Source organism: Stegastes partitus, unplaced genomic scaffold, assembly GCF_000690725.1.
Source record: "Stegastes partitus isolate 25-593 unplaced genomic scaffold, Stegastes_partitus-1.0.2 Scaffold877, whole genome shotgun sequence".
Classification (NCBI taxonomy): Eukaryota; Metazoa; Chordata; class Actinopteri; family Pomacentridae; genus Stegastes; species Stegastes partitus.
In genome coordinates this window covers 321359-336325 of record NW_007578608.1, presented here as the reverse complement: position 1 = coordinate 336325, position 14967 = coordinate 321359, and positions in this window count along the sequence as shown.

Here is a 14967-nt window from a genome sequence, read left to right as displayed (position 1 = left end):
GTCATGTCAAGTCTTATTCAGTACACACATCTGTAGAATTGCACACTGTAACTGCTAATAATAATATGAAGATTATAGAATCTGACTGAGCTTCATTCCATCTTGCTGTACCACTAACAAGGATCCTCTTCTACTCAGTAACATTATGTGTTTGTCAGTAATGTTATGTGAAGTTCCTGGTTGGAAGAAACAGGTTGATGACAAGAAGCAGCGACAAAGCAGCTGAGGCAAACTTTAAATTGCAGGAGGCAGCCAACATTTGTGAAAATATAAGCGAACATAACATTATAAGGTATAATGTGGATGTTGCTCTCAATTTGATGGCTTTTGCCTTACTGCTTCAAAAGTAACTCCAGCTGAATTAAGCTCTTTGGAACAGTCAGTAACAGCCTTCTGATACAATGACTCTCTTACAGTGACGGACATAAGTATTTGATCCCCTGCATATTTCATGATTTTGGCCACATACAAAATTATCTTAACTGTAAGAGACAGAATAACAACAAAAAACCCAGAAAAACACAGTATCGAACAGTTAATTTCCAGTTGAGAAATAAGTATTTGCTCTCCCAGCCATCAATGACCCATTTCAAGTGTCCTGACTGAGAGAAGGAGGTTCTTGCTCAAGATTTCTTGGTCCATGGCCCCATTCTTTGCTCCCTTGATGCGGTGCAGTCGTCCTGTACCCTTGGCAGAGAAACAGCCCCAAAGCATAATGTTTCCACCTCCGTGCTTGACTGTAGGGATGGTGTTGTTGGTGGTAATAGTCAGCATTCTTCTCTCTCCAAGTCTCCTGAGTGTCATTCAAATGCTCATTGGCAAACTTCAGATGGGGCTGTGCATGTGCCTTTTTGAGCAGGGGGACCTTGAAGGTGCTGGAGGATTTCAAACCACTACTTTGCAGTGAGTTACTGATGGTTTTCTTGACGACTGAAGTCCAGCGGCCTTGAGATCATTATGAAGTTCCTACCATGTAGGTCTGGGATTATCCTTGATCTTTCTGATGATCAGAGACGCTGTACAAGGTAAGATCTCGCGTGAAGCTCCAGACCAAGGGCGACTGATTGTTGTTTTTTCTTTTTTCCATTTGCATATGATTGCGCCGACAGTTGTCACCTTCTCACCAAGTTGCTCGCCGATGGTCTTGTAGCCCTCTCCAGCCTTGTGAAGCTCTACAGTCTTGTCTCTGACGTCCTTAGATAGCTCTTTGGTCTTGCCCAAGGTGGTGAAGCTGAATCATATATGTGCCTCTTGGCCACATAACCAATCAGTGGGAGCAGGAATTCTTGCTGGAAGGAATGGAATCAAATACTTATCTCCCTTGGTCGACTGGAAATTAATTTAGAACTGTTGGATAATGTGTTTGTCTCAGCTTTGCTTGTTGATATTCTGTCTCTTACAGTTAAAATAAACCTACGATTAAAATTATAGAGCGCTCGCTTATTTTATTTTATTTTTTTGTATGTGGCCAAAATCATGAAATAGATGTGGGATCAAATACTTATTTCTCTCACTGTACACCTGATTCACCACATGAATCGGCCTACCTCATATGCAACCAGCAGTTACTTTAGCTCCATCTTCAGACAGCATGCAGGTGTCATGATCACATTTCATCTAGATTCAGTTGAGTGATCCATTGTTTTTTTTTGTTTTTTTTTTTAACCAGTTTCTCTGTTTTCCTGTGTTGTTGTACATGCAGCATTTTCTTTTCTTGTCCAGACTGGATCACCTTTACTATTCAGATGTTATCGCACACCTTAGTTTCAAGCAGACTTAGTCGTTTATTGTCTATTCAGGATTTATGGCTTCTATTAAAGAGAAGGATGGTGAACTCTGACTGTCATTAAAAAAAACTAAAATAAATTCTCGAAAAGCTACAGATGACCTGACAGATAATACACCTATGTTTATCTACTGTGTGGGTCAACATTTTTCGAGCACCAATATTCTACTGTTACATTATACATGGTCTACCTGCCTTCTCCAGCAAAAACCAGTGACAGTACATCTATAGCCTGTTTTAGCAGTAGTCCCAGTGCACATTTAATTAATAGTAAGCACCACTTTCATCTGTCTACTGCTATTGTTTAACTATGATTTCTTACACATTCCACTTAAAAGCTGCTACATCCCCAAATGTCACACTGACAATTTTTTTTGTTGTGGTTTTATTAGGCAATATAGCCAGACCAAAACTTTATAGTCTATTGATTAATCCCATGTACCTTGGGATGAAATGGATTACACCATTCCCATTAAACTGCCATGACCACTGGATTCATTTTACACAGACAACACACACAAAACCAGCACAAAGATGAGCAAAAAGCACTCACGCTGTAAATCCAGTTGTAGCGATGACAGAGCTAAAGGGAGAGCACGAAGGAGTGGTTGCTTTGATGGTGACATGTTTTATTGAAGATGGCCTGATCCATTCTGCCTTGACCCCCTCCAGACTGGTAAATATTAATGTCTTGACCTGTCGATGGTTGTTCCTGCCGTCTCATACATCAGTGCGTAAAAGCCATTAGCAACCTGATACGTGGACTGGCAGAGAGGAGAGGACTGAGGCAGCCACAGCTCAGTGTCTCAGAGGAAGTGTTGGGTAATTATTACATCTTTCTTTGTGCTTCTGCAGGACCTGAGCCAAGGGTTAAAAAAAATAAATTAAGGCTGCTCTGTGATCTAAGTGGACGATGTATAGCAGGGATGTCATTTTGTTATGTATTGACTGCAGATGTTTAGCAATATTATGTCATATAATCGTTCCTTTCATGAAATTCTGATCAAATGTCACATGTTTTTATTATCTCCTGGATGGTCAGAACATTATTCAGGCTTTTTGCTAAGAATCTGGAAGCATCTTGTATTTTCCTCCTCTGCATCTGCTGCTGAGTGAGGATGTGATAAAGATATCAGCTTGGAGCTGGCTGGTTATTATGCACTCAGCAATGATTGTAAAGTTTATCCAAGTGTTACCAACCCGTCCCATTTGAGTGGAACTTTTTTAACCTCAAACATAAAGGCAAGGTAATATAGCAGATAGAGTTGTTGAAACAAAGTGAGGACTAAGGGTATCCCTGTACTTCCCTGTGTGGGGGGGGGGGGTTTCCACTCTGTCTCTGAATATGGCAGTTCAGTAACGACCAACCCTTACTCCGGCTTTGTGGTAATTGCAACAGGGCCGCCAAAATGGGTGAGTCCAGGGGGGGCCCACGTGTCCTCTAACTGCCAAATAATCCCCTGGCATGATTTGCGCACGTTACACAAGGGGCCCCCTCAGTGAAAGGAAGCTCACTGAAAACTGTTTGTGCTTTACTGTGTAAGAGAGATTGACCAGTTTCACCAGACTTGAAAAAAAAACAAAAAAAACACAGAGTGGACTTTAAAGGCATTGTTAATGACTTTGCTATAAGGAAAGTCTGGTGCCTGACATTTGCAGTTTGATACTGCATTTCACTGCACATACTCTATGAGCATGTGATAAAAAATCTTGGAATTTGAGTGTTAAACATGCCACACTAACAGTGTCTCCTAAGACACTGGAACTAATAACACATTTGTACCTGGCCTATGTTGTGTAGTAAAGAAATGGTTAGTACACTTATTCGCTGTTCACTGATTGACTATTTTGCTGAGTAACACCATGGCGGTGGACTAATGGCAACAAGCAGCAGAAGTTGGACGTACATGTGCTAGTTGGTTGTGTTTAAGGTTGTGTGTGACTGTTTGGGGTAAAAATGACTCACACCAGGCTGATGATTCTCTTATTTATTCTGACACTTTGTTGTAACCTGTTGAGAGGACTTTGTGATAATCACATGGCGCTCCAGTGTAGCCAGGAGTTCCTACTGCTACTTCACGACACCAGCGTGGGGGTCGTGGACTCCATGTCAGCTTTTCCTGCTGAGATTATTTGGATTTGGCCTCTATGGAGAAAATAAGAGCGGGACTTCTAGGCCAATGAAGGCCAGGAAAAGGGGCAGACGAGTTGGTATGCGCCAGAGATTGAAGAGACGAGGCCACTGGAGGATCCCCCTTCCCTCAATCATCCAATGTCTAGTCTCTCGATAACAAGGTGGACAACTTACAGGTGAACGTCAAATTTTTATCGGAGTACAAGAATGCTGCCACATCGCCCTGACGGAGACGTGGCTCAAGCAGCAGCAACTACAAGCTGATGGCTTCAGAAAACCGCTGCAGCTTGACAGAGACCCGGCAGTGACAGAGCTCTGTCTATGTGGTAATAAAACTGATATAGCATTGTTGTGGTCGGGGAAGCGCCGTGCACTCCCAATAAAGAACTTTTGTCTGTTTCCCTGTGGCCATTTTACTTGCCGAGGGCGTTTACACAGATTTAATTACTCTTGTCTACATCTACTCATGTCAGAGGATCACTAAAGTTACTGGTAAACATGATATGGGAACCACAAATGAAATTTTGGCTGGCTGTGGTTGTACAAGGAAAGAGTCTCCAACAGGTCATTAGAAACATTAGTAATAAATGATGTTAACCCATGAAGCAGTTGTTTAGATATTTTACTGTCAACCACACTGTCAGCTAGATGAAAAATGTAGAGGCTCATGAGGATTGGTGCAAATTCATCCTGTAGCTGTAAATATATTTAACTTGATGTCAGAAACATCTATGACTGTGTTCCTGTCATTTCAAGGTTGCTAGGTGACAGGAGCAGCGCATTGTGACACAAGAAGAAGGCCGGAAACAGCTTGTGATGAAAAAAATAAATCCTCTGTTGACCAGACTGTCTCATTCAACAGTGCTCAGCTCAGCTTTCACACAGAGATCACATCCCTCCAAGGAGGCAGCCAATCAACATGAATACATTTCATTTGTACTGTACATGTTAAGTAGCTTTTCCCCACATAAAACAAAAGAGTAAAATTCCTATGAATGGGTTCTGTGGTTTAAAGGTTTGGGAAACACTAATATGGCTCACGGCGTGGAGGCTGCAGGTTGAAGTCATTTGTGCATTTCAGGCAGCTTTCTCCTCACATCCTTTACTTACCTGATAGAATTTTCTAAATCCCCTTCCCTACACAAAACAACTTCTGAGGAGCAACCGACCGCACTGACAATCTTCCACTTTTGATAAGGTTTTGGATCATGTCGTTAGGCATCCCTGAAAGTGTTCTTTTTTTTCTTTTGGTGATGTGGCCATTTTAATCACAGTTCTTGCCTCTTTTCATACAAATATTCCACCAAAACAATTTCCCCATCAGTAGTTATGTCCGATACCAGATCTTTATGCTCCAAAATTGATTTTCAAATCAAAATATTGCTACTTTTGATACTTCAGTTGTTTGAGGCCAGTCTGCTGACACACTGGCCGTTTCTCAATACGCAAGTCCGTACGGGAGAACCGTTTGGGACAGTAACGTACTTTACTTTGTGACGTCACCACCTTAGCTCGGCTGTGATTTTAATCTGTACCTGCTCTCCTTTACAGCCTTTGTATTGCCATTCATCTCCTTAGTAGCTAAGCTAAGAATAAAATCAGGTAATCAGTGGTTTCCTACTCATACCACAATAATTTAACTGGTAGGTTGACTGAAGACTCCTGATAAATAAATGCATTAACCTACATTCCACATAGCTGCCTGCCGTTTGTCATCCTTCTGGTCATGTCTTCTATCAGCAATATGAGCTGTATTTTATTGTCTAATATCTCTGATTCATCTCAGTAATCATGAGCACGACTGAAACATTTTTATTTCTCTCTTAAGAGTAAATAGATTACAATGAAAGATTTAGAAACATCAAGCATAAAGAGGTGTCTAACAAAGGAAGTCTGAACTTCAAAGAAACTTTATTTTGACAAACAACAGAACATACAATGTTGAAAACACATAAACAATGAACATAAACAAATAATGTTTACAAAAATTCTAAAAAGATTTTCTTTTTCTTATTAGGACCAATGGTTGTAGTCTATGGAACTAATATGAAAATGAAATGAAAAATACTTTATTTATCCCAGAAGGGAAATTCAATATTGGAAAAGCTCACTTTTTCTTTTTTTAAAAAATCAATATAACATATATTTTATACAACAATAATAATAATCATTCAGTCAGTCAATTGTCAGTCAGTCAGATTTGTTCTTTAAGGTGATGGCTGTTGGCAGGAATGATCATGGCAACTATATGAGGGTGGATTTTTATCTACTTCACCGATTTTAAATTGTTTTAAGACTTACAGCTGTGCACAATTAACGGCCTCGTCTCTTTGAATGGGTTGCTGGCATATGGCAGTCTATGACCAGCTTCAGCTCCACATGTTGGTTCATTTTTTAATTAGTCAAGAGGTAGGCATCCATGGTCTCATCGGAGTTCTTTGAGCATTGGGCTTTTTGAAGACCCCCTCTAATGAAAGAATATTTAGCATTTCAAGTGTTTTATATGCTACAAATATGAGGAACCAACTCTGTTGCTTTAAAGGACAAACTGTCTGGGTTGAATTTCAATACAATCTTGATTTAAAACTTCTCAAATAGAGACAGATATCTTTCTGCCCTTGCTGAGGCCGTCCTCTCTCTCTTCCTCCCTGGCCAATGCCTCTCTCTCCCTCTCCTCTTCCCTCTCTGCCTGGTCCTTCAAAAACTGTAGCACAGCCTCGCTGTCCCTGCCTCTCTTCGTCTGAGGCTAGCTGGCCCTGGCTTCATCAGTAGAAGGGGCAGAGGCCAGTGTGCTGACTGTGCCATCTTCAGTGGCAGTCAGGTTTGCTCCAACTACCAGGGGCAGACTAACCGAGTGCCGTCCTCGGAGTGCAGCATCCATCAGGGTGTACCACTGCCAGGTGGCAGCAGTCACACTACCAGCCTCTACCCCTTTCCCTGTTGGTGGGTCCCTAAGCTCCTGAAATCAAAGTGTTTATTACAACACTGTGAAGCTCAGTGTCTGAACATATTCACAATGTTAAAGTCCACTTTATTTCAGAGCCACTGCATCTGTTCTGTTGTCTGTTAGGTTTCATATTTGGGCTGGCACACTAAAGTTTAAGTTGTTTCTTTCATAGGAATCTCAGTTAGCATCTCTTGGTGTAATTCAAAGCAAAGAAACAGATTACCTTAGAGTTGCCCTTCAAATTGTTCCATTTCTTTTTGGCCTGTTTGGCTTTTATCAGCAGGCCAGAAGTGGTCACACAATCTCTGAGGAGGTCATAAACACAAAACAAAGAGTTACAAACTATCAATTTGATAACTTAAGAATTGCTATGGATGGAGACAAAGGCCGTTTCTCAATATGTGCACTTGTGTTCTTGCAGACTTGTGAAACGTCTTTGTTGTGCCCTGAGTATGGAGGGGAGAACAGTGAAAACGCAGCACGCGCTCAGTCCAACTGTATTGAGTTCAACTTAAACAATATACACAAAAAACTCGACCATTTTCAACAAATACATCTGATAAGTAAACCAGTATTCACAAGTAAATGCATTAGTCTAAATCCATGTTAGTCAACTCATCTCTAACTCACTTCAGAATATTCACTTATTTTCTCTACAGCTCTTACTGTGAAATGTACAGGAACAAGGCTTTTCACTACAATGAAACTAACTCATGAACCATATATTCCACCTGTCACTGTAAATATCACTCATTTAAACATATGCGACAACTTAGCATACAGTCAACTTTAAGCTTTAACGTCGCTAAAATTGCGGCGCTTGGTTGTGATTTGGACATACAATACCACTTTATTTAAATTGCTTTAAGTTACTGGATCCTGAAGAAACGCTCTCTCATCTGGTATGTACAGCAAAATGACAATAAACTTGATTTAATTTGATTTCTTAGCTACGCAATAAACTGTTAATTTGATGTGTTTGTACTACGCTGTTGCAGCACAAATTGCGGCTGGCGAGCGACGTAATTAACAGCTCGAGTAGTGTCCGAAATGATACTTTGCCGAGGTGATCACTATATAGTGATCACTATATAGGGAGTAGGGAGTGAATGGGTGATTTCGGACACAGCCAATGGCAGTTACTTGGATCTCCGCCATTACACCAGGCATTACCAGTAGATCACTGCCAACTCAAACCAGGCCAAAATCTCTGCACTGCTGTTTAACATGTACCACATCATCAGTAGGAGACCAAATACTGTTCCAATTCTTAGTACGTAACTGACCAAGTGTAGCCAAGTGGAAAACTGACAACCGACAATTAAGAATTATGCCACAAGAAGTGCGGGTGTGAAAATCAATCAACAGCCAGAAGTCGGTCATGAAGCGATGCAGGAAAAACGGGAAGAGAAGAGAACGCCAGGTCGTGGGAATTTCTGAGTACCAGTGTGGTGATATTTCGCTGACAAAAACGGGTAAATGTGCCTTAAAAGTACTTGATTTGCACAGCGAGTTACATGTGCATTCTGGGTTGACTTTGTATGAACGTAAATTGTGCTGTTTATACGCCGATGGCCATGTCGTTATGCCGACGTTTATTGCTGTGTGTCGCTTGTGTCGGTGAGAGGGTGATGAAGTGAAGAAGACTGTTCACGTGTGAGGTTCATACACTGTAAATATGTTGTAACTGTGTCTGTTTGTGAATATACTCAAGACTGAAATGTTTCTAAGTTTGCACCCACCGACTTATTGTGCTTCATAACTGAGGCAGGGTTCATTCATTCTGCCCGCTCCACGCAGGTTCACGCAGGTTATAAAACTCAGTGTTTGGAGATTTGTTCTTACCTTCTAGCTGTGATCGTGCCCAGACGAGCTGATCCGTCTTTAAAGTAGGATCGCAGCGTTCAAACCAAAGTGGGCCAGTCTGCAGAAGCCGTCGTTGGCGTGTCCCAAAATCTGGAGCGTCGGCCAGAGTGCCATCACTCTGGAAAATCCCCTTCATCATCCTCAGACAACTTTAGAATCCAGCAAGAGTTTCTAGCAGTCAAATCCCACCTCAAAGCAGTGTAAGTCACCACAAACTTTTGCTCTGCTTCAGCTACACCAGTTCACAACTTTAAATCCACATCAGAAATGTCGGGCGTCCCAGCTTCGCCCATCCCGTTGGTCCACCAGCTCCAGCTTCTTCGGGAATAGCCGAGATTAACCACCTTTATCCTGCTCCAGCTCTGGAAGTCCTTGCACCCAGCCTCCCCTCCTCATGTCTCCTCCAGGCATCCACCAGTCTCTCCTCTACACCCCATGAACAGTAATTCAAGCCCTGAATCCAGGGTCCTCAGGGTCTGTTACCTGTTGTACAGCTTCCAGGTTCAAGTTCGATGTCTCCGCCCATACTTCCTCTGTATCAGGTCACCATAGCGGTGCCTTGGCATGTTCATCTGTGTACATTCAGCATGCCACTGATCCACTGCATCCAGATGTGATGATTGTGCAAGATTGCACAAATTCAATGGTAATGCGTCATACTTGATGCTGCACAGTCTCTCATATAGTATATTTCTTTTGTATCAAGTCACTATAATAGTGCCTTGCCAGAAGTTCATCTGTTTGCATTCAGCATGCTGCCAATTCTGTGCATTCAGATGAAGTTGTGCTATTTGACCTAATTCAAAGGAAAAGCAACATGCTTGTCGCCAAGTATAGGCTAATTTTGATAAAGTGCATTTCATTTCAAGTTGACTTTGCTAATCTGCTCCCTTTGGGAGCACAGGTTTCAGGGTTTGGGATCTCAGGAACTTTCTGTGTCACGCTTGCTCGGATTGTTTCAGAGTATCACTCGAGCAGAGTTACTGCTGAACTCAAATGGGGACTGTCCAACACAAATGTTTCATAATTGTACCTTGAAAATCAAATAAACTAGATTTTGTAAAGTAAGGACCATTTAAATTGGTCTCCTTGTTTTGTTGTTCATACTGTATGCATTTGAATGTTGTGAATTTAAGGCTCTGCTGGAGGGTTGAGATCTCAGTGGCTGTCTGTATCATGCTTGCTCAGATTGTTCCAGAGCATCACTCGAGCAGAGTCACCGCCAAACTCAAATGCATGTCATTCCAAATAAATGGGTAAGCCTGACAAAGTGTCCTGTCTGAACTGGAGGCAATGATGCATTTTAAGAGGACTATTCCTACCAGTGGATTCATTCAAATTGGGTGCTGTAGTGAGAACTTGGGGCAGCATGGTGATGAATAGTATATACAGGAGCGAATTAAAACAGTGTGTGTGCATGTACATCACCCATAAAGAAACATGTCATCTGTTGTGGCAGTGTGGCTCACTGATTTAGTTTTTTTGGCAATGATGGAGTTCTGTGGCACTGAGTAAAAGCATGTTGGGCTTTGACACACATACTGGGCTTTTTTGTAAAATATTTGCAGTTCTGATGTGAGTCTGCATATGGGATTGGTTGAGGGAAAGAGCAATAAGTGAATTGTGGCCAGGCTTACCCTTTATTATGATTTCTGTGCTATGAATCAGACCTTGAAACTTTGCCTTGTCTACTCTCTATTTTGCATGTAAATGAAAAAAGCAGAAATTTCCCCCAAATAAAAAGAATGTCTGTCATAGCAATGAATGGACCTCTGGTATCCCACAATGAAAAACAAAATCTGTTGTGAAACACAGTGTTGGACAAACAGTCTTTTCTCGTAGTGGCCACAGATGCTGAGGCGTCTCCAGTGGGAAACGTTAGCATAAACACTGACAGATGCTCTGCAGTCAATGCAAGCTTCGCACCAGTTACCCAATCAGATCAGCTACCTGTCCTGGGACCACACACCCACACACACACACACACACACACACACACACACACACACACACACACGACCTGTGGGACCTCTGATTTAATCTGGTGAAGTGCTGAGGTCGACTCCTCCATTTCATTCCAGATGAATCTTTTTTAAGACAGAATCTCTTTTGAGATAGGAGGCAAGGTCATTGCCAAAAATATTTGCTTCTGCTCTGTCTCCCTGTCCTGTTATTTATGCCCTGACCCACTAATTTTCTAAATGCATCTGCATTTGCATCCTGTGCTGAAAACCATTTTCAAAATGAACTGACTCACACCACCCATTGTGATTGTATTGAATGGACTTTCTGTGGGGAGATGAAAATCCTGTTAAGGATTTTTTTTCCTCTACAGGCTATTGTCTGGAAGCCAAATAATTTACCTCAGCAGCATATTCTCCAAAAAGACAAATGACATGTAAGAATCCTGCAGAGACACTCCATTTATTATGAGAGTTAAACTTGCCATGTGAAACACACATAAGAATCTGGCTGAGGTGATACCAGCTAATGCTAATGTCAAATGCAGACACTGTATATATTGTGTGAGCAGTGCAATTGTCTCTTTGAAGAGCGCAATGTCTTTCAAACACAAAAGTATAATGCATGTCTCATTCTCAAATTAGTGCTGTGAGATCAAAATCCAGAATCTATAAAGAAACCAATTCTCTTTATTTTAAAAGTTGAGTCAATTGACCAAGATGTCTGCAGAAACAGTCCCTTCAAAAGGTATCAGAACCCCTCACTTTATGTGCAGTTTGTGTTGTAGATTTAATTTTAAATTCACAATTTCTAACATTTCCACTCAGTCAACACTCAATAACCCTTAATGACAATGACTCAGTTACAGGATTGTCACAGCCTCCACTTCAGCCACTGCAATTCTTGCAATTCTCCGTCCTTCCCCTTTTCCCTGTGGCCATGAGGGAGGTGTGTGTGTCTGTGTGTGTGTGTGTGTGTGTGCGTTTCTCCTTGCAGCTCTGATTAAATAATGATCTGAGTGCGGACATCTGCAACGGGAAGTGGCTCACCTGTTCACTGATCACCACCTGATGTAAAAGAAGGGCTTTGTTCACCACTCAGTGTACACCAAACATTGTACTGCAATCAGTTAGTAAACTCTGCTCTCATTACCGTTGTTTTAATTGTCAAGTGATTCCTGCCTCACACTACATTCCTCCACACCTGCCTGGACTCGTGCCTACCATCCCTCACTATCTGAGCCCGCTGCCACGTGAAGACGCAAACTCCCAGATTCCTCCTGTCATGCCACAGCCTTCTGCTGCCTGCATTCTCTGCCTGCTGTCCCCTACTGGTCCGTCAGCTAAGTCGTAGTTCAGATTTAGTGCCTAGAGTTCAAATAGCTGTTTAGATTATTACTTGCTTCTGCTAAACTCTTGAATTAGTATCTTGATTGTGTATTCCTGCGTCACCGTACGTGGTGAATGTTTTCTGCAGTTGTTTGCTGCACCGCTTGAGCACGTGTTCTGCCCAGTGATTCGGCTTCCATGTTTCACGTTTTGTGTGCTTGGAGTAAATTCCTGCATCGCTCTCTTGTGTAAACTTCCCTAACCGTGTAATACCTGGATCTGGTTAGTTATGTTGCTCTGAATATCTTATCTCATGATTAATTTGTATTGCCCTTTTGAGTTCTGTGTTTATAGTTTTATGGCCCTTCGCGTGCCACTTCCCCTGTTAGTGTTACTTCCAGCAAATGTCACCCTTGCCTCATTTCCCCACAATCCTGTATATTGCACTTTTGTGATTAAACTGTTTAAACTTTTACTCTGTGTCTGTTGGCACTGAGGTCGCTGCACTTCCCATAATAAGGATGTGTCTAGGCCTTAACTGGAGTTTACTGTGTGGATTAAACGTAGTTTAGAAAGGCCCACACTTGTAAATATAATGTCGACTATGAAGACCACGAATCTCTCTGTAGACCTCTGTGATAAAATGGAGGCATAGATCAGGTAATGGGCATAAAACCATTTCTAAATCTCTGATTATTTCCACGGGCACAACAGCTTCAATACCTGTGACATGAATAACGTTTGGAACCACCAGGAGCCCCGTGCAGCCAAACTGAGTAATCAAGCAAAAAGGGTTCTCGTCAAGGAGGTGACCAACAACCCACCAGTCACTTGAACAGAACTTCACAAGGGAACCGCTGACCCTCTGGAACTCAGCTGCCTCCAGGCAGATCAGTTGTGTTGTCAATCTAAATGCAATCCACTGCTGCTGATAAGCTGCCTCACAGTGATATGAGTCAGTGCAGCAGTCACATCTGACTAACTGGATTGTGTTTCAGTAGTGACACTGATATTACACTCCCAATCAAAATCTTAAGACTGGGGGATGAATTACAAGTATTTGCAATTTGCACTGTTGGATTGTAACCAGGTTGTAAGTTGAGCTTAAAAATGCAAAAAGAAACAGGAGCAAGAGACAAAAAATAGAGAGGAGGCAATTTATTGTGTTACGGCCCTGCTGGCCGCTTGGTCTAGGAAAGCGGATGGGTGTCTGACATGTCACTTTTCTTCCGAGGTGATCAGCTGATCCAGCCTTTCACTCAACCTGATCGCGAGCACCTGGGCCCAATGTATGGACTGGATTTAAAGCGTGGCTGATCAGCGTCTCTTTCTCTCTCTTCTCTCTGCTCTCCATCACTACAACACCACACACTACACACATTCACATAAACACCACTGATCATACTGACCAACACACCTCACACTGGTATTGTTATATTTCTTTTGTTTAAATAAATGTATATTTTTGTTTAAGTTTGCACTGCGTCTCTCAGCTTTTGTCATTGCCTTTGAGCCGGGTCATGACAATTGAAAACTACATTTAAACTCAAACAGGCTGTTCAGAAGTTTAAGACCATAGCCTTTAAAAGGCAGAATCTGTGGTTTTCATGTCATTTTCTGTCTGGCATTCACACTGGCATGACCACCTGATGGCAAAGGCAAAAATGTTTTCTGTCTTTAAAGGTGGCAGGACTGTTGAGCTGCACAAGCAAGGCCTCTCCCAATCGCTGCTGAGGTTTGATGCAGTCAGACAGTCATTTCAAATTTCTTGACAGATCCTGAGGATTATGGGACAAAAAAGTCAAGTGGTAGACCTCAAAAATGCTCACCTGTGCTGACCCAGAGGGGCTGACTATGAAGACACAGGCTGATCCTCGACCCAGATTAAGGCCCTTACTGATGCTGACTGCAGTCACAAGACAGCATCTGCAAAAGAGGGGCTTAAAGAACAAAAAACATCTTCAAAGGCCACGTCTCCTCTGTGACGGCCACAGGCCTTGTCAGTGTGTTTTCCTGCCTCTGCTTTCCTTTTCCCAGTCTGGATGACCTGCCCCTCCCACTTCATTAAAAGGATTGGCCTTATCTGTTTTGTGCCTTTAAAAGCTGGGTAAATTCAAGATGGCTCTCTCTCTTTCTCCCTCCTGGAAGGCTGGAGCCTTTCAGGTATCTCTTGGTTTGGTTTGGTTTGGTTTGATTATGTTGAGTTTAGCCTGGGTTTGTAGACCTTATCATTAGTTTCACTTTGTTGAATGTTTTCAATAAATTACTCATTTATTTTAAAAGCTGTTCCCGTGTCAACCTCCCTTCTTTGTAATGCTCTTCAACGAGCTGGGCACAACACCTCCCACACCACAAACTTGCCTTTGACTTTGAGAGAGCACCAAACATGGGACACTGAAAGGTGGAAGAAAGTTTTATTCTCTGATGAGAAAAAATGTAACCTGGACGATCCTGATGGTTTCCAATATTACTGGCATGACAAGGAGATCCCACTGGAGATGTTTTCTACACGGCTCCATCATGATCTGGGGTACTTTTGCCTTTAATGAAACAATGATGCTGCAGGTTGCAAAGGCCAACCAGCATCTCACTGTGCTTCTCACAAAGGGATATGCCACTTCTCATAGAAAATGAACAGGAGCTGGAAGTGCTGATGTGTTTAGGTTTGACTTTAGTCAAGCTGCTGAGCACATATCTGACTTTTACCACAGATCTGTCAGTCAGACTGGAGAGCAGCCAGTGTTTGTACTGGGCGATTTTAACAGGTATGACATCACCACATACCTGCTCAATCTGGAGCAATATATCACAACTCCCACCAGACTGCACAAAATATTGGACTTATGCTATGGCAATATCCCTGGTGCATATATTTCAAAGTCACGCCCACCCCTTGGACACTCTGACTATAATGTCATCCTGCTGTTCCCAAAATACAGACCAC